The sequence below is a fragment of the Atractosteus spatula genome, chromosome 1, assembly GCF_055471065.1.
Source record: "Atractosteus spatula isolate fAtrSpa1 chromosome 1, fAtrSpa1.hap1, whole genome shotgun sequence".
NCBI lineage: Eukaryota > Metazoa > Chordata > Actinopteri > Semionotiformes > Lepisosteidae > Atractosteus > Atractosteus spatula.
The window spans coordinates 73,442,203-73,460,545 of record NC_142706.1 but is presented as its reverse complement, the minus strand read 5'-3'; the positions used below and the strand labels follow the sequence as shown (position 1 = coordinate 73,460,545).

Here is an 18,343-nt window from a genome sequence, read left to right as displayed (position 1 = left end):
ACCGCACCGCACACAGCTCCTGCAGCGGGGGGAGAAAGTTTCCACGCTCCGCCGCAGGGAAGGCTCGCTCCGTGCGCACACGTCCTTTCAATGCCAGTTCAACAAGTGCTCCGCATTAGCAGCGTCGGGGCTCCGGCGTGTCGCGCCTCACCTCACCTCGCACAGCCCCCTTCCTTCAATGTCTGGCGCTGGGCACGCCCCGCTCTCCTCCACCTCATCTTATCGCGTGTGACCTCCGACAATGGCCACAATGCCGGGGAATGGCACGTGTAAAGTGTTAATTGGGGCACAGGAACAGCCCGCCTCGTCTCGGGGGCCGGCTTCAAAGACAATACAGCAAGCACAGCGGGGCGGGGGAAGAAGACGACACGACACTCGCAGGCACATTCAGCTCCGGCGGGAACGAGTCCTCCGTCGGTCTTTTCAAGTGCTGAGAGCCGAGTAATCCCCGGTGACTAGGTCTCACCCTGCGACTCTCGACTGGGCTCACCCACGGCAGCCCAGCAGGTGTGAGCCCGGCCGGCACCCGGATGGGAGATTCCCCCCGGGAAAGCTCAGGTTGCTGCTGCTGCTCCTGCGAGAGGGGTGACTGGGACCAGTAGGGAGCGCTCACCCTGCGGGCTGTGTGGCTCTCTTATGCCCCAGCATCCTCATGGCGACACTCTGCTGCACAAACAGGCGCCGTCCTTCGGGGGAGGCGTAAAACCGAGGTGTCCTGACCCTCCTTGGCCATTCCAAATCCCAGGGCGTCTCTCAAGAAAGAGTCACGGGGGTGTTACCCATCAGTCGGGCTCTCCTCCTAATCCCCGTCTCACCTGTAACAATCAATGATGAGGCCCCCTGTCCCGTGATATTGTACTTGTCTCCTGGCCGCTGGCTGGCGCCGTGAGATTTAGTGCTCGCGCAAGAGACCGGGGCAGGGCGCGAACGCGGCCCCCCGCCCCCCGCCCCCCACAAAGTGTGCGCTCCAGGTTCCCTCTCGGGGCTCTGCAGCACAGCGTCCCGGCGCTTCCTCCTCGCCGGCCGCCGGGACAGCGGAAAGGCAGCGAGAAGGAGCCTCTTGCTCTGACGCCGCAAGGCCACAAGAGGGCGGAGGCGCCGCGCGTCTGGCCGACGTGTAGGGCCGGTGCGCTTTATGTGCCGAAATAAAACGCGACAGCCCAGAAATGTTTTCAGAGTGCTGTGCACTGGAGGTTTCTGTCTTGTGAACACTTGCCTTGTGCTCCTCCGTGCAGTTTGTTTGTCCTGCTCCAGTGCGGGACAAGAGCAGGGCAAGCCAACTGAAGGGAGCACATTCGCCAACATCCAGGCACGCACTGAGTTCGAAAGCGGCTCCTTTCCAAAGAATCGCACATGAACGATCCCTCAGTCCCGCCCAGGGGGCACGGCGCCCCCGCCACACAGCTTCAAGTAGCGAGTCCGGCGCCCCGGCTTGCGCTTACGGCCACACCACCCTGAACACGCCCGATCTCGTCTGATCTCGGAAGCTAAGCAGGGTCGGGCCTGGTTAGTACTTGGATGGGAGACCGCCTGGGAATACCAGGTGCTGTAAGCTTTTGCTCTCTCGGCCAGCGGGGGTCGCCGTTGGTGCCGTAGGCTTTGGGAGGAAGAACTCGAGTATGGACATTTATTTCCCGAAAATACCAAACATTTCAATCTTCCCACTTTTGTTTCCTTCGGCAACGCTGACTGGCAAACGGTATCGCGACGGTCGTCCACTTTCTAGGCATGCCAGTTCAGAAAGAGAAGCTCCCTCACATCCCTTCAGATGCTCAAGAAAAATGATCGATATCCTGATCTCTAAAGATGGCTCTTTTAATGGCATGCGTGTGATTCGTATTAGGAAAAAAACACGTTTGTAAAACGAATATCGAAGCTGCCTCTAAATCTGCAATTGAAGGTCAGTCAATAAACAACTCGTTTTTCGTAGAAATATACATATATTCATTTATAACCCATTTCATTCATTGAGCACAGATTCTCCAACAAAATGAGCAGGGATGGATTCAGAGTGAGCAGAAAAAAAGGGAAAAACCGAGTTAAGAACAAGAAAGCATAGCGTATGTCTGTAACGGGCACTAAAACGAGTACCATGTCGTCTGCCGGTGCTCGTGAATAACCCCAGGGCATCTTTCTAATAACCCCCCTCTATGAAGCGGTTTCACCAGCATGTTGTGCTGCTCACGGGGGGGGGCTGCCGAGCGCGGAAGCCCAGCACAGCTCCCCAGCACACAGCAAAGCCGCCTGCACTGCCGCATCTGTTATTGGACCAAGCACACCAGGGGAGAGCGCGAACGCAGTCCCCCACTATCAGAAATTATGCAGTCGAGATTCCCACATTTGGGGAATTCGCAGGGGTCAGCACAGCCGGAGTGCAATGGCCGAGCCTCGCCCTGGGTGAATCTCCTTCTTGATCAAGGTATCTCCCCTGCCAGGTAAGTATGAGTTGTACAGGCCCCTGCAAGCGGCCCGCACCCACAGCACAGCACTCGCAGCCTAGGCCAGCTCCTCGCCCTGCACGCCACCGCCTCCTGCTGGGCCCACTCTTTCGCACACTCACACGCCACACCAACACTCAAAAGTGTGGGGAAAACGAGAAAACGAGCGCGCCGTTTCCTACACATCTGCAGTCGCCATTTCGCCATCGCAGCATGTCCCGGGATGCAATTCGGCCTCATTTACATATCACCAGACCGGCAGATCGCTACGCAAGCTCGCGACGTGCGCCTGCCACACACCGAACAAACACCGGAGCCTCTTCAGCAATTTCCGAAAAACGCGCCTGCTCGCCTGCCCCCAAGGCTCCGTCTCTTACCTGCTCTCCAGAGCCTGCTGCCTTCCGTGCTTTTCCCTCGGCACCGCTGCACCGCACCGCACACAGCTCCTGCAGCGGGGGGAGAAAGTTTCCACGCTCCGCCGCAGGGAAGGCTCGCTCCGTGCGCACACGTCCTTTCAATGCCAGTTCAACAAGTGCTCCGCATTAGCAGCGTCGGGGCTCCGGCGTGTCGCGCCTCACCTCACCTCGCACAGCCCCCTTCCTTCAATGTCTGGCGCTGGGCACGCCCCGCTCTCCTCCACCTCATCTTATCGCGTGTGACCTCCGACAATGGCCACAATGCCGGGGAATGGCACCTGTAAAGTGTTAATTGGGGCACAGGAACAGCCCGCCTCGTCTCGGGGGCCGGCTTCAAAGACAATACAGCAAGCACAGCGGGGCGGGGGAAGAAGACGACACGACACTCGCAGGCACATTCAGCTCCGGCGGGAACGAGTCCTCCGTCGGTCTTTTCAAGTGCTGAGAGCCGAGTAATCCCCGGTGACTAGGTCTCACCCTGCGACTCTCGACTGGGCTCACCCACGGCAGCCCAGCAGGTGTGAGCCCGGCCGGCACCCGGATGGGAGATTCCCCCCGGGAAAGCTCAGGTTGCTGCTGCTGCTCCTGCGAGAGGGGTGACTGGGACCAGTAGGGAGCGCTCACCCTGCGGGCTGTGTGGCTCTCTTATGCCCCAGCATCCTCATGGCGACACTCTGCTGCACAAACAGGCGCCGTCCTTCGGGGGAGGCGTAAAACCGAGGTGTCCTGACCCTCCTTGGCCATTCCAAATCCCAGGGCGTCTCTCAAGAAAGAGTCACGGGGGTGTTACCCATCAGTCGGGCTCTCCTCCTAATCCCCGTCTCACCTGTAACAATCAATGATGAGGCCCCCTGTCCCGTGATATTGTACTTGTCTCCTGGCCGCTGGCTGGCGCCGTGAGATTTAGTGCTCGCGCAAGAGACCGGGGCAGGGCGCGAACGCGGCCCCCCGCCCCCCGCCCCCCACAAAGTGTGCGCTCCAGGTTCCCTCTCGGGGCTCTGCAGCACAGCGTCCCGGCGCTTCCTCCTCGCCGGCCGCCGGGACAGCGGAAAGGCAGCGAGAAGGAGCCTCTTGCTCTGACGCCGCAAGGCCACAAGAGGGCGGAGGCGCCGCGCGTCTGGCCGACGTGTAGGGCCGGTGCGCTTTATGTGCCGAAATAAAACGCGACAGCCCAGAAATGTTTTCAGAGTGCTGTGCACTGGAGGTTTCTGTCTTGTGAACACTTGCCTTGTGCTCCTCCGTGCAGTTTGTTTGTCCTGCTCCAGTGCGGGACAAGAGCAGGGCAAGCCAACTGAAGGGAGCACATTCGCCAACATCCAGGCACGCACTGAGTTCGAAAGCGGCTCCTTTCCAAAGAATCGCACATGAACGATCCCTCAGTCCCGCCCAGGGGGCACGGCGCCCCCGCCACACAGCTTCAAGTAGCGAGTCCGGCGCCCCGGCTTGCGCTTACGGCCACACCACCCTGAACACGCCCGATCTCGTCTGATCTCGGAAGCTAAGCAGGGTCGGGCCTGGTTAGTACTTGGATGGGAGACCGCCTGGGAATACCAGGTGCTGTAAGCTTTTGCTCTCTCGGCCAGCGGGGGTCGCCGTTGGTGCCGTAGGCTTTGGGAGGAAGAACTCGAGTATGGACATTTATTTCCCGAAAATACCAAACATTTCAATCTTCCCACTTTTGTTTCCTTCGGCAACGCTGACTGGCAAACGGTATCGCGACGGTCGTCCACTTTCTAGGCATGCCAGTTCAGAAAGAGAAGCTCCCTCACATCCCTTCAGATGCTCAAGAAAAATGATCGATATCCTGATCTCTAAAGATGGCTCTTTTAATGGCATGCATGTGATTCGTATTAGGAAAAAAACACGTTTGTAAAACGAATATCGAAGCTGCCTCTAAATCTGCAATTGAAGGTCAGTCAATAAACAACTCGTTTTTCGTAGAAATATACATATATTCATTTATAACCCATTTCATTCATTGAGCACAGATTCTCCAACAAAATGAGCAGGGATGGATTCAGAGTGAGCAGAAAAAAAGGGAAAAACCGAGTTAAGAACAAGAAAGCATAGCGTATGTCTGTAACGGGCACTAAAACGAGTACCATGTCGTCTGCCGGTGCTCGTGAATAACCCCAGGGCATCTTTCTAATAACCCCCCTCTATGAAGCGGTTTCACCAGCATGTTGTGCTGCTCACGGGGGGGGGCTGCCGAGCGCGGAAGCCCAGCACAGCTCCCCAGCACACAGCAAAGCCGCCTGCACTGCCGCATCTGTTATTGGACCAAGCACACCAGGGGAGAGCGCGAATGCAGTCCCCCACTATCAGAAATTATGCAGTCGAGATTCCCACATTTGGGGAATTCGCAGGGGTCAGCACAGCCGGAGTGCAATGGCCGAGCCTCGCCCTGGGTGAACCTCCTTCTTGATCAAGGTATCTCCCCTGCCAGGTAAGTATGAGTTGTACAGGCCCCTGCAAGCGGCCCGCACCCACAGCACAGCACTCGCAGCCTAGGCCAGCTCCTCGCCCTGCACGCCACCGCCTCCTGCTGGGCCCACTCTTTCGCACACTCACACGCCACACCAACACTCAAAAGTGTGGGGAAAACGAGAAAACGAGCGCGCCGTTTCCTACACATCTGCAGTCGCCATTTCGCCATCGCAGCATGTCCCGGGATGCAATTCGGCCTCATTTACATATCACCAGACCGGCAGATCGCTACGCAAGCTCGCGACGTGCGCCTGCCACACACCGAACAAACACCGGAGCCTCTTCAGCAATTTCCGAAAAACGCGCCTGCTCGCCTGCCCCCAAGGCTCCGTCTCTTACCTGCTCTCCAGAGCCTGCTGCCTTCCGTGCTTTTCCCTCGGCACCGCTGCACCGCACCGCACACAGCTCCTGCAGCGGGGGGAGAAAGTTTCCACGCTCCGCCGCAGGGAAGGCTCGCTCCGTGCGCACACGTCCTTTCAATGCCAGTTCAACAAGTGCTCCGCATTAGCAGCGTCGGGGCTCCGGCGTGTCGCGCCTCACCTCACCTCGCACAGCCCCCTTCCTTCAATGTCTGGCGCTGGGCACGCCCCGCTCTCCTCCACCTCATCTTATCGCGTGTGACCTCCGACAATGGCCACAATGCCGGGGAATGGCACCTGTAAAGTGTTAATTGGGGCACAGGAACAGCCCGCCTCGTCTCGGGGGCCGGCTTCAAAGACAATACAGCAAGCACAGCGGGGCGGGGGAAGAAGACGACACGACACTCGCAGGCACATTCAGCTCCGGCGGGAACGAGTCCTCCGTCGGTCTTTTCAAGTGCTGAGAGCCGAGTAATCCCCGGTGACTAGGTCTCACCCTGCGACTCTCGACTGGGCTCACCCACGGCAGCCCAGCAGGTGTGAGCCCGGCCGGCACCCGGATGGGAGATTCCCCCCGGGAAAGCTCAGGTTGCTGCTGCTGCTCCTGCGAGAGGGGTGACTGGGACCAGTAGGGAGCGCTCACCCTGCGGGCTGTGTGGCTCTCTTATGCCCCAGCATCCTCATGGCGACACTCTGCTGCACAAACAGGCGCCGTCCTTCGGGGGAGGCGTAAAACCGAGGTGTCCTGACCCTCCTTGGCCATTCCAAATCCCAGGGCGTCTCTCAAGAAAGAGTCACGGGGGTGTTACCCATCAGTCGGGCTCTCCTCCTAATCCCCGTCTCACCTGTAACAATCAATGATGAGGCCCCCTGTCCCGTGATATTGTACTTGTCTCCTGGCCGCTGGCTGGCGCCGTGAGATTTAGTGCTCGCGCAAGAGACCGGGGCAGGGCGCGAACGCGGCCCCCCGCCCCCCACAAAGTGTGCGCTCCAGGTTCCCTCTCGGGGCTCTGCAGCACAGCGTCCCGGCGCTTCCTCCTCGCCGGCCGCCGGGACAGCGGAAAGGCAGCGAGAAGGAGCCTCTTGCTCTGACGCCGCAAGGCCACAAGAGGGCGGAGGCGCCGCGCGTCTGGCCGACGTGTAGGGCCGGTGCGCTTTATGTGCCGAAATAAAACGCGACAGCCCAGAAATGTTTTCAGAGTGCTGTGCACTGGAGGTTTCTGTCTTGTGAACACTTGCCTTGTGCTCCTCCGTGCAGTTTGTTTGTCCTGCTCCAGTGCGGGACAAGAGCAGGGCAAGCCAACTGAAGGGAGCACATTCGCCAACATCCAGGCACGCACTGAGTTCGAAAGCGGCTCCTTTCCAAAGAATCGCACATGAACGATCCCTCAGTCCCGCCCAGGGGGCACGGCGCCCCCGCCACACAGCTTCAAGTAGCGAGTCCGGCGCCCCGGCTTGCGCTTACGGCCACACAACCCTGAACACGCCCGATCTCGTCTGATCTCGGAAGCTAAGCAGGGTCGGGCCTGGTTAGTACTTGGATGGGAGACCGCCTGGGAATACCAGGTGCTGTAAGCTTTTGCTCTCTCGGCCAGCGGGGGTCGCCGTTGGTGCCGTAGGCTTTGGGAGGAAGAACTCGAGTATGGACATTTATTTCCCGAAAATACCAAACATTTCAATCTTCCCACTTTTGTTTCCTTCGGCAACGCTGACTGGCAAACGGTATCGCGACGGTCGTCCACTTTCTAGGCATGCCAGTTCAGAAAGAGAAGCTCCCTCACATCCCTTCAGATGCTCAAGAAAAATGATCGATATCCTGATCTCTAAAGATGGCTCTTTTAATGGCATGCGTGTGATTCGTATTAGGAAAAAAACACGTTTGTAAAACGAATATCGAAGCTGCCTCTAAATCTGCAATTGAAGGTCAGTCAATAAACAACTCGTTTTTCGTAGAAATATACATATATTCATTTATAACCCATTTCATTCATTGAGCACAGATTCTCCAACAAAATGAGCAGGGATGGATTCAGAGTGAGCAGAAAAAAAGGGAAAAACCGAGTTAAGAACAAGAAAGCATAGCGTATGTCTGTAACGGGCACTAAAACGAGTACCATGTCGTCTGCCGGTGCTCGTGAATAACCCCAGGGCATCTTTCTAATAACCCCCCTCTATGAAGCGGTTTCACCAGCATGTTGTGCTGCTCACGGGGGGGGACTGCCGAGCGCGGAAGCCCAGCACAGCTCCCCAGCACACAGCAAAGCCGCCTGCACTGCCGCATCTGTTATTGGACCAAGCACACCAGGGGAGAGCGCGAACGCAGTCCCCCACTACCAGAAATTATGCAGTCGAGATTCCCACATTTGGGGAATTCGCAGGGGTCAGCACAGCCGGAGTGCAATGGCCGAGCCTCGCCCTGGGTGAACGTCCTTCTTGATCAAGGTATCTCCCCTGCCAGGTAAGTATGAGTTGTACAGGCCCCTGCAAGCGGCCCGCACCCACAGCACAGCACTCGCAGCCTAGGCCAGCTCCTCGCCCTGCACGCCACCGCCTCCTGCTGGGCCCACTCTTTCGCACACTCACACGCCACACCAACACTCAAAAGTGTGGGGAAAACGAGAAAACGAGCGCGCCGTTTCCTACACATCTGCAGTCGCCATTTCGCCATCGCAGCATGTCCCGGGATGCAATTCGGCCTCATTTACATATCACCAGACCGGCAGATCGCTACGCAAGCTCGCGACGTGCGCCTGCCACACACCGAACAAACACCGGAGCCTCTTCAGCAATTTCCGAAAAACGCGCCTGCTCGCCTGCCCCCAAGGCTCCGTCTCTTACCTGCTCTCCAGAGCCTGCTGCCTTCCGTGCTTTTCCCTCGGCACCGCTGCACCGCACCGCACACAGCTCCTGCAGCGGGGGGAGAAAGTTTCCACGCTCCGCCGCAGGGAAGGCTCGCTCCGTGCGCACACGTCCTTTCAATGCCAGTTCAACAAGTGCTCCGCATTAGCAGCGTCGGGGCTCCGGCGTGTCGCGCCTCACCTCACCTCGCACAGCCCCCTTCCTTCAATGTCTGGCGCTGGGCACGCCCCGCTCTCCTCCACCTCATCTTATCGCGTGTGACCTCCGACAATGGCCACAATGCCGGGGAATGGCACCTGTAAAGTGTTAATTGGGGCACAGGAACAGCCCGCCTCGTCTCGGGGGCCGGCTTCAAAGACAATACAGCAAGCACAGCGGGGCGGGGGAAGAAGACGACACGACACTCGCAGGCACATTCAGCTCCGGCGGGAACGAGTCCTCCGTCGGTCTTTTCAAGTGCTGAGAGCCGAGTAATCCCCGGTGACTAGGTCTCACCCTGCGACTCTCGACTGGGCTCACCCACGGCAGCCCAGCAGGTGTGAGCCCGGCCGGCACCCGGATGGGAGATTCCCCCCGGGAAAGCTCAGGTTGCTGCTGCTGCTCCTGCGAGAGGGGTGACTGGGACCAGTAGGGAGCGCTCACCCTGCGGGCTGTGTGGCTCTCTTATGCCCCAGCATCCTCATGGCGACACTCTGCTGCACAAACAGGCGCCGTCCTTCGGGGGAGGCGTAAAACCGAGGTGTCCTGACCCTCCTTGGCCATTCCAAATCCCAGGGCGTCTCTCAAGAAAGAGTCACGGGGGTGTTACCCATCAGTCGGGCTCTCCTCCTAATCCCCGTCTCACCTGTAACAATCAATGATGAGGCCCCCTGTCCCGTGATATTGTACTTGTCTCCTGGCCGCTGGCTGGCGCCGTGAGATTTAGTGCTCGCGCAAGAGACCGGGGCAGGGCGCGAACGCGGCCCCCCGCCCCCCGCCCCCCGCCCCCCACAAAGTGTGCGCTCCAGGTTCCCTCTCGGGGCTCTGCAGCACAGCGTCCCGGCGCTTCCTCCTCGCCGGCCGCCGGGACAGCGGAAAGGCAGCGAGAAGGAGCCTCTTGCTCTGACGCCGCAAGGCCACAAGAGGGCGGAGGCGCCGCGCGTCTGGCCGACGTGTAGGGCCGGTGCGCTTTATGTGCCGAAATAAAACGCGACAGCCCAGAAATGTTTTCAGAGTGCTGTGCACTGGAGGTTTCTGTCTTGTGAACACTTGCCTTGTGCTCCTCCGTGCAGTTTGTTTGTCCTGCTCCAGTGCGGGACAAGAGCAGGGCAAGCCAACTGAAGGGAGCACATTCGCCAACATCCAGGCACGCACTGAGTTCGAAAGCGGCTCCTTTCCAAAGAATCGCACATGAACGATCCCTCAGTCCCGCCCAGGGGGCACGGCGCCCCCGCCACACAGCTTCAAGTAGCGAGTCCGGCGCCCCGGCTTGCGCTTACGGCCACACCACCCTGAACACGCCCGATCTCGTCTGATCTCGGAAGCTAAGCAGGGTCGGGCCTGGTTAGTACTTGGATGGGAGACCGCCTGGGAATACCAGGTGCTGTAAGCTTTTGCTCTCTCGGCCAGCGGGGGTCGCCGTTGGTGCCGTAGGCTTTGGGAGGAAGAACTCGAGTATGGACATTTATTTCCCGAAAATACCAAACATTTCAATCTTCCCACTTTTGTTTCCTTCGGCAACGCTGACTGGCAAACGGTATCGCGACGGTCGTCCACTTTCTAGGCATGCCAGTTCAGAAAGAGAAGCTCCCTCACATCCCTTCAGATGCTCAAGAAAAATGATCGATATCCTGATCTCTAAAGATGGCTCTTTTAATGGCATGCGTGTGATTCGTATTAGGAAAAAAACACGTTTGTAAAACGAATATCGAAGCTGCCTCTAAATCTGCAATTGAAGGTCAGTCAATAAACAACTCGTTTTTCGTAGAAATATACATATATTCATTTATAACCCATTTCATTCATTGAGCACAGATTCTCCAACAAAATGAGCAGGGATGGATTCAGAGTGAGCAGAAAAAAAGGGAAAAACCGAGTTAAGAACAAGAAAGCATAGCGTATGTCTGTAACGGGCACTAAAACGAGTACCATGTCGTCTGCCGGTGCTCGTGAATAACCCCAGGGCATCTTTCTAATAACCCCCCTCTATGAAGCGGTTTCACCAGCATGTTGTGCTGCTCACGGGGGGGGGCTGCCGAGCGCGGAAGCCCAGCACAGCTCCCCAGCACACAGCAAAGCCGCCTGCACTGCCGCATCTGTTATTGGACCAAGCACACCAGGGGAGAGCGCGAACGCAGTCCCCCACTACCAGAAATTATGCAGTCGAGATTCCCACATTTGGGGAATTCGCAGGGGTCAGCACAGCCGGAGTGCAATGGCCGAGCCTCGCCCTGGGTGAACCTCCTTCTTGATCAAGGTATCTCCCCTGCCAGGTAAGTATGAGTTGTACAGGCCCCTGCAAGCGGCCCGCACCCACAGCACAGCACTCGCAGCCTAGGCCAGCTCCTCGCCCTGCACGCCACCGCCTCCTGCTGGGCCCACTCTTTCGCACACTCACACGCCACACCAACACTCAAAAGTGTGGGGAAAACGAGAAAACGAGCGCGCCGTTTCCTACACATCTGCAGTCGCCATTTCGCCATCGCAGCATGTCCCGGGATGCAATTCGGCCTCATTTACATATCACCAGACCGGCAGATCGCTACGCAAGCTCGCGACGTGCGCCTGCCACACACCGAACAAACACCGGAGCCTCTTCAGCAATTTCCGAAAAACGCGCCTGCTCGCCTGCCCCCAAGGCTCCGTCTCTTACCTGCTCTCCAGAGCCTGCTGCCTTCCGTGCTTTTCCCTCGGCACCGCTGCACCGCACCGCACACAGCTCCTGCAGCGGGGGGAGAAAGTTTCCACGCTCCGCCGCAGGGAAGGCTCGCTCCGTGCGCACACGTCCTTTCAATGCCAGTTCAACAAGTGCTCCGCATTAGCAGCGTCGGGGCTCCGGCGTGTCGCGCCTCACCTCACCTCGCACAGCCCCCTTCCTTCAATGTCTGGCGCTGGGCACGCCCCGCTCTCCTCCACCTCATCTTATCGCGTGTGACCTCCGACAATGGCCACAATGCCGGGGAATGGCACCTGTAAAGTGTTAATTGGGGCACAGGAACAGCCCGCCTCGTCTCGGGGGCCGGCTTCAAAGACAATACAGCAAGCACAGCGGGGCGGGGGAAGAAGACGACACGACACTCGCAGGCACATTCAGCTCCGGCGGGAACGAGTCCTCCGTCGGTCTTTTCAAGTGCTGAGAGCCGAGTAATCCCCGGTGACTAGGTCTCACCCTGCGACTCTCGACTGGGCTCACCCACGGCAGCCCAGCAGGTGTGAGCCCGGCCGGCACCCGGATGGGAGATTCCCCCCGGGAAAGCTCAGGTTGCTGCTGCTGCTCCTGCGAGAGGGGTGACTGGGACCAGTAGGGAGCGCTCACCCTGCGGGCTGTGTGGCTCTCTTATGCCCCAGCATCCTCATGGCGACACTCTGCTGCACAAACAGGCGCCGTCCTTCGGGGGAGGCGTAAAACCGAGGTGTCCTGACCCTCCTTGGCCATTCCAAATCCCAGGGCGTCTCTCAAGAAAGAGTCACGGGGGTGTTACCCATCAGTCGGGCTCTCCTCCTAATCCCCGTCTCACCTGTAACAATCAATGATGAGGCCCCCTGTCCCGTGATATTGTACTTGTCTCCTGGCCGCTGGCTGGCGCCGTGAGATTTAGTGCTCGCGCAAGAGACCGGGGCAGGGCGCGTACGCGGCCCCCCGCCCCCCACAAAGTGTGCGCTCCAGGTTCCCTCTCGGGGCTCTGCAGCACAGCGTCCCGGCGCTTCCTCCTCGCCGGCCGCCGGGACAGCGGAAAGGCAGCGAGAAGGAGCCTCTTGCTCTGACGCCGCAAGGCCACAAGAGGGCGGAGGCGCCGCGCGTCTGGCCGACGTGTAGGGCCGGTGCGCTTTATGTGCCGAAATAAAACGCGACAGCCCAGAAATGTTTTCAGAGTGCTGTGCACTGGAGGTTTCTGTCTTGTGAACACTTGCCTTGTGCTCCTCCGTGCAGTTTGTTTGTCCTGCTCCAGTGCGGGACAAGAGCAGGGCAAGCCAACTGAAGGGAGCACATTCGCCAACATCCAGGCACGCACTGAGTTCGAAAGCGGCTCCTTTCCAAAGAATCGCACATGAACGATCCCTCAGTCCCGCCCAGGGGGCACGGCGCCCCCGCCACACAGCTTCAAGTAGCGAGTCCGGCGCCCCGGCTTGCGCTTACGGCCACACCACCCTGAACACGCCCGATCTCGTCTGATCTCGGAAGCTAAGCAGGGTCGGGCCTGGTTAGTACTTGGATGGGAGACCACCTGGGAATACCAGGTGCTGTAAGCTTTTGCTCTCTCGGCCAGCGGGGGTCGCCGTTGGTGCCGTAGGCTTTGGGAGGAAGAACTCGAGTATGGACATTTATTTCCCGAAAATACCAAACATTTCAATCTTCCCACTTTTGTTTCCTTCGGCAACGCTGACTGGCAAACGGTATCGCGACGGTCGTCCACTTTCTAGGCATGCCAGTTCAGAAAGAGAAGCTCCCTCACATCCCTTCAGATGCTCAAGAAAAATGATCGATATCCTGATCTCTAAAGATGGCTCTTTTAATGGCATGCGTGTGATTCGTATTAGGAAAAAAACACGTTTGTAAAACGAATATCAAAGCTGCCTCTAAATCTGCAATTGAAGGTCAGTCAATAAACAACTCGTTTTTCGTAGAAATATACATATATTCATTTATAACCCATTTCATTCATTGAGCACAGATTCTCCAACAAAATGAGCAGGGATGGATTCAGAGTGAGCAGAAAAAAAGGGAAAAACCGAGTTAAGAACAAGAAAGCATAGCGTATGTCTGTAACGGGCACTAAAACGAGTACCATGTCGTCTGCCGGTGCTCGTGAATAACCCCAGGGCATCTTTCTAATAACCCCCCTCTATGAAGCGGTTTCACCAGCATGTTGTGCTGCTCACGGGGGGGGGCTGCCGAGCGCGGAAGCCCAGCACAGCTCCCCAGCACACAGCAAAGCCGCCTGCACTGCCGCATCTGTTATTGGACCAAGCACACCAGGGGAGAGCGCGAACGCAGTCCCCCACTACCAGAAATTATGCAGTCGAGATTCCCACATTTGGGGAATTCGCAGGGGTCAGCACAGCCGGAGTGCAATGGCCGAGCCTCGCCCTGGGTGAACCTCCTTCTTGATCAAGGTATCTCCCCTGCCAGGTAAGTATGAGTTGTACAGGCCCCTGCAAGCGGCCCGCACCCACAGCACAGCACTCGCAGCCTAGGCCAGCTCCTCGCCCTGCACGCCACCGCCTCCTGCTGGGCCCACTCTTTCGCACACTCACACGCCACACCAACACTCAAAAGTGTGGGGAAAACGAGAAAACGAGCGCGCCGTTTCCTACACATCTGCAGTCGCCATTTCGCCATCGCAGCATGTCCCGGGATGCAATTCGGCCTCATTTACATATCACCAGACCGGCAGATCGCTACGCAAGCTCGCGACGTGCGCCTGCCACACACCGAACAAACACCGGAGCCTCTTCAGCAATTTCCGAAAAACGCGCCTGCTCGCCTGCCCCCAAGGCTCCGTCTCTTACCTGCTCTCCAGAGCCTGCTGCCTTCCGTGCTTTTCCCTCGGCACCGCTGCACCGCACCGCACACAGCTCCTGCAGCGGGGGGAGAAAGTTTCCACGCTCCGCCGCAGGGAAGGCTCGCTCCGTGCGCACACGTCCTTTCAATGCCAGTTCAACAAGTGCTCCGCATTAGCAGCGTCGGGGCTCCGGCGTGTCGCGCCTCACCTCACCTCGCACAGCCCCCTTCCTTCAATGTCTGGCGCTGGGCACGCCCCGCTCTCCTCCACCTCATCTTATCGCGTGTGACCTCCGACAATGGCCACAATGCCGGGGAATGGCACCTGTAAAGTGTTAATTGGGGCACAGGAACAGCCCGCCTCGTCTCGGGGGCCGGCTTCAAAGACAATACAGCAAGCACAGCGGGGCGGGGGAAGAAGACGACACGACACTCGCAGGCACATTCAGCTCCGGCGGGAACGAGTCCTCCGTCGGTCTTTTCAAGTGCTGAGAGCCGAGTAATCCCCGGTGACTAGGTCTCACCCTGCGACTCTCGACTGGGCTCACCCACGGCAGCCCAGCAGGTGTGAGCCCGGCCGGCACCCGGATGGGAGATTCCCCCCGGGAAAGCTCAGGTTGCTGCTGCTGCTCCTGCGAGAGGGGTGACTGGGACCAGTAGGGAGCGCTCACCCTGCGGGCTGTGTGGCTCTCTTATGCCCCAGCATCCTCATGGCGACACTCTGCTGCACAAACAGGCGCCGTCCTTCGGGGGAGGCGTAAAACCGAGGTGTCCTGACCCTCCTTGGCCATTCCAAATCCCAGGGCGTCTCTCAAGAAAGAGTCACGGGGGTGTTACCCATCAGTCGGGCTCTCCTCCTAATCCCCGTCTCACCTGTAACAATCAATGATGAGGCCCCCTGTCCCGTGATATTGTACTTGTCTCCTGGCCGCTGGCTGGCGCCGTGAGATTTAGTGCTCGCGCAAGAGACCGGGGCAGGGCGCGAACGCGGCCCCCCGCCCCCCGCCCCCCACAAAGTGTGCGCTCCAGGTTCCCTCTCGGGGCTCTGCAGCACAGCGTCCCGGCGCTTCCTCCTCGCCGGCCGCCGGGACAGCGGAAAGGCAGCGAGAAGGAGCCTCTTGCTCTGACGCCGCAAGGCCACAAGAGGGCGGAGGCGCCGCGCGTCTGGCCGACGTGTAGGGCCGGTGCGCTTTATGTGCCGAAATAAAACGCGACAGCCCAGAAATGTTTTCAGAGTGCTGTGCACTGGAGGTTTCTGTCTTGTGAACACTTGCCTTGTGCTCCTCCGTGCAGTTTGTTTGTCCTGCTCCAGTGCGGGACAAGAGCAGGGCAAGCCAACTGAAGGGAGCACATTCGCCAACATCCAGGCACGCACTGAGTTCGAAAGCGGCTCCTTTCCAAAGAATCGCACATGAACGATCCCTCAGTCCCGCCCAGGGGGCACGGCGCCCCCGCCACACAGCTTCAAGTAGCGAGTCCGGCGCCCCGGCTTGCGCTTACGGCCACACCACCCTGAACACGCCCGATCTCGTCTGATCTCGGAAGCTAAGCAGGGTCGGGCCTGGTTAGTACTTGGATGGGAGACCGCCTGGGAATACCAGGTGCTGTAAGCTTTTGCTCTCTCGGCCAGCGGGGGTCGCCGTTGGTGCCGTAGGCTTTGGGAGGAAGAACTCGAGTATGGACATTTATTTCCCGAAAATACCAAACATTTCAATCTTCCCACTTTTGTTTCCTTCGGCAACGCTGACTGGCAAACGGTATCGCGACGGTCGTCCACTTTCTAGGCATGCCAGTTCAGAAAGAGAAGCTCCCTCACATCCCTTCAGATGCTCAAGAAAAATGATCGATATCCTGATCTCTAAAGATGGCTCTTTTAATGGCATGCGTGTGATTCGTATTAGGAAAAAAACACGTTTGTAAAACGAATATCGAAGCTGCCTCTAAATCTGCAATTGAAGGTCAGTCAATAAACAACTCGTTTTTCGTAGAAATATACATATATTCATTTATAACCCATTTCATTCATTGAGCACAGATTCTCCAACAAAATGAGCAGGGATGGATTCAGAGTGAGCAGAAAAAAAGGGAAAAACCGAGTTAAGAACAAGAAAGCATAGCGTATGTCTGTAACGGGCACTAAAACGAGTACCATGTCGTCTGCCGGTGCTCGTGAATAACCCCAGGGCATCTTTCTAATAACCCCCCTCTATGAAGCGGTTTCACCAGCATGTTGTGCTGCTCACGGGGGGGGGCTGCCGAGCGCGGAAGCCCAGCACAGCTCCCCAGCACACAGCAAAGCCGCCTGCACTGCCGCATCTGTTATTGGACCAAGCACACCAGGGGAGAGCGCGAACGCAGTCCCCCACTACCAGAAATTATGCAGTCGAGATTCCCACATTTGGGGAATTCGCAGGGGTCAGCACAGCCGGAGTGCAATGGCCGAGCCTCGCCCTGGGTGAACCTCCTTCTTGATCAAGGTATCTCCCCTGCCAGGTAAGTATGAGTTGTACAGGCCCCTGCAAGCGGCCCGCACCCACAGCACAGCACTCGCAGCCTAGGCCAGCTCCTCGCCCTGCACGCCACCGCCTCCTGCTGGGCCCACTCTTTCGCACACTCACACGCCACACCAACACTCAAAAGTGTGGGGAAAACGAGAAAACGAGCGCGCCGTTTCCTACACATCTGCAGTCGCCATTTCGCCATCGCAGCATGTCCCGGGATGCAATTCGGCCTCATTTACATATCACCAGACCGGCAGATCGCTACGCAAGCTCGCGACGTGCGCCTGCCACACACCGAACAAACACCGGAGCCTCTTCAGCAATTTCCGAAAAACGCGCCTGCTCGCCTGCCCCCAAGGCTCCGTCTCTTACCTGCTCTCCAGAGCCTGCTGCCTTCCGTGCTTTTCCCTCGGCACCGCTGCACCGCACCGCACACAGCTCCTGCAGCGGGGGGAGAAAGTTTCCACGCTCCGCCGCAGGGAAGGCTCGCTCCGTGCGCACACGTCCTTTCAATGCCAGTTCAACAAGTGCTCCGCATTAGCAGCGTCGGGGCTCCGGCGTGTCGCGCCTCACCTCACCTCGCACAGCCCCCTTCCTTCAATGTCTGGCGCTGGGCACGCCCCGCTCTCCTCCACCTCATCTTATCGCGTGTGACCTCCGACAATGGCCACAATGCCGGGGAATGGCACCTGTAAAGTGTTAATTGGGGCACAGGAACAGCCCGCCTCGTCTCGGGGGCCGGCTTCAAAGACAATACAGCAAGCACAGCGGGGCGGGGGAAGAAGACGACACGACACTCGCAGGCACATTCAGCTCCGGCGGGAACGAGTCCTCCGTCGGTCTTTTCAAGTGCTGAGAGCCGAGTAATCCCCGGTGACTAGGTCTCACCCTGCGACTCTCGACTGGGCTCACCCACGGCAGCCCAGCAGGTGTGAGCCCGGCCGGCACCCGGATGGGAGATTCCCCCCGGGAAAGCTCAGGTTGCTGCTGCTGCTCCTGCGAGAGGGGTGACTGGGACCAGTAGGGAGCGCTCACCCTGCGGGCTGTGTGGCTCTCTTATGCCCCAGCATCCTCATGGCGACACTCTGCTGCACAAACAGGCGCCGTCCTTCGGGGGAGGCGTAAAACCGAGGTGTCCTGACCCTCCTTGGCCATTCCAAATCCCAGGGCGTCTCTCAAGAAAGAGTCACGGGGGTGTTACCCATCAGTCGGGCTCTCCTCCTAATCCCCGTCTCACCTGTAACAATCAATGATGAGGCCCCCTGTCCCGTGATATTGTACTTGTCTCCTGGCCGCTGGCTGGCGCCGTGAGATTTAGTGCTCGCGCAAGAGACCGGGGCAGGGCGCGTACGCGGCCCCCCGCCCCCCACAAAGTGTGCGCTCCAGGTTCCCTCTCGGGGCTCTGCAGCACAGCGTCCCGGCGCTTCCTCCTCGCCGGCCGCCGGGACAGCGGAAAGGCAGCGAGAAGGAGCCTCTTGCTCTGACGCCGCAAGGCCACAAGAGGGCGGAGGCGCCGCGCGTCTGGCCGACGTGTAGGGCCGGTGCGCTTTATGTGCCGAAATAAAACGCGACAGCCCAGAAA

At 58.6% G+C, this 18,343-nt stretch overlaps 12 non-coding genes across 12 annotated transcripts; 6 read left to right on the top strand and 6 right to left on the bottom strand.

Moving 5' to 3' along the window:
• Positions 1-1,436: 1,436 nt before the first annotated feature.
• LOC148841959 (5S ribosomal RNA) lies at positions 1,437-1,555 on the top strand. Its single transcript, XR_016093682.1, has one exon. It is a non-coding gene; the product is annotated as a 5S ribosomal RNA (ribosomal RNA).
• A 724-nt stretch (positions 1,556-2,279) lies between these two features.
• On the bottom strand, positions 2,280-2,443 carry LOC148841958 (U1 spliceosomal RNA). The gene has a single exon (XR_016091657.1). It is a non-coding gene; the product is annotated as a U1 spliceosomal RNA (small nuclear RNA).
• A 1,858-nt stretch (positions 2,444-4,301) lies between these two features.
• LOC148841957 (5S ribosomal RNA) lies at positions 4,302-4,420 on the top strand. Its single transcript, XR_016093681.1, has one exon. It is a non-coding gene; the product is annotated as a 5S ribosomal RNA (ribosomal RNA).
• Positions 4,421-5,144: 724 nt separating this feature from the next.
• LOC148841956 (U1 spliceosomal RNA) lies at positions 5,145-5,308 on the bottom strand. The gene has a single exon (XR_016091672.1). It is a non-coding gene; the product is annotated as a U1 spliceosomal RNA (small nuclear RNA).
• A 1,851-nt stretch (positions 5,309-7,159) lies between these two features.
• Positions 7,160-7,278, top strand: LOC148841955 (5S ribosomal RNA). Its single transcript, XR_016093712.1, has one exon. It is a non-coding gene; the product is annotated as a 5S ribosomal RNA (ribosomal RNA).
• A 724-nt stretch (positions 7,279-8,002) lies between these two features.
• Positions 8,003-8,166, bottom strand: LOC148841954 (U1 spliceosomal RNA). The gene has a single exon (XR_016091670.1). It is a non-coding gene; the product is annotated as a U1 spliceosomal RNA (small nuclear RNA).
• Positions 8,167-10,031: 1,865 nt separating this feature from the next.
• On the top strand, positions 10,032-10,150 carry LOC148841953 (5S ribosomal RNA). Its single transcript, XR_016093680.1, has one exon. It is a non-coding gene; the product is annotated as a 5S ribosomal RNA (ribosomal RNA).
• Positions 10,151-10,874: 724 nt separating this feature from the next.
• Positions 10,875-11,038, bottom strand: LOC148841952 (U1 spliceosomal RNA). Its single transcript, XR_016091600.1, has one exon. It is a non-coding gene; the product is annotated as a U1 spliceosomal RNA (small nuclear RNA).
• A 1,851-nt stretch (positions 11,039-12,889) lies between these two features.
• Positions 12,890-13,008, top strand: LOC148841951 (5S ribosomal RNA). Its single transcript, XR_016093023.1, has one exon. It is a non-coding gene; the product is annotated as a 5S ribosomal RNA (ribosomal RNA).
• Positions 13,009-13,732: 724 nt separating this feature from the next.
• Positions 13,733-13,896, bottom strand: LOC148841950 (U1 spliceosomal RNA). Its single transcript, XR_016091599.1, has one exon. It is a non-coding gene; the product is annotated as a U1 spliceosomal RNA (small nuclear RNA).
• Positions 13,897-15,754: 1,858 nt separating this feature from the next.
• Positions 15,755-15,873, top strand: LOC148841949 (5S ribosomal RNA). Its single transcript, XR_016093679.1, has one exon. It is a non-coding gene; the product is annotated as a 5S ribosomal RNA (ribosomal RNA).
• Positions 15,874-16,597: 724 nt separating this feature from the next.
• Positions 16,598-16,761, bottom strand: LOC148841948 (U1 spliceosomal RNA). Its single transcript, XR_016091597.1, has one exon. It is a non-coding gene; the product is annotated as a U1 spliceosomal RNA (small nuclear RNA).
• Between the last annotated feature and the right edge of the window lie 1,582 nt (positions 16,762-18,343).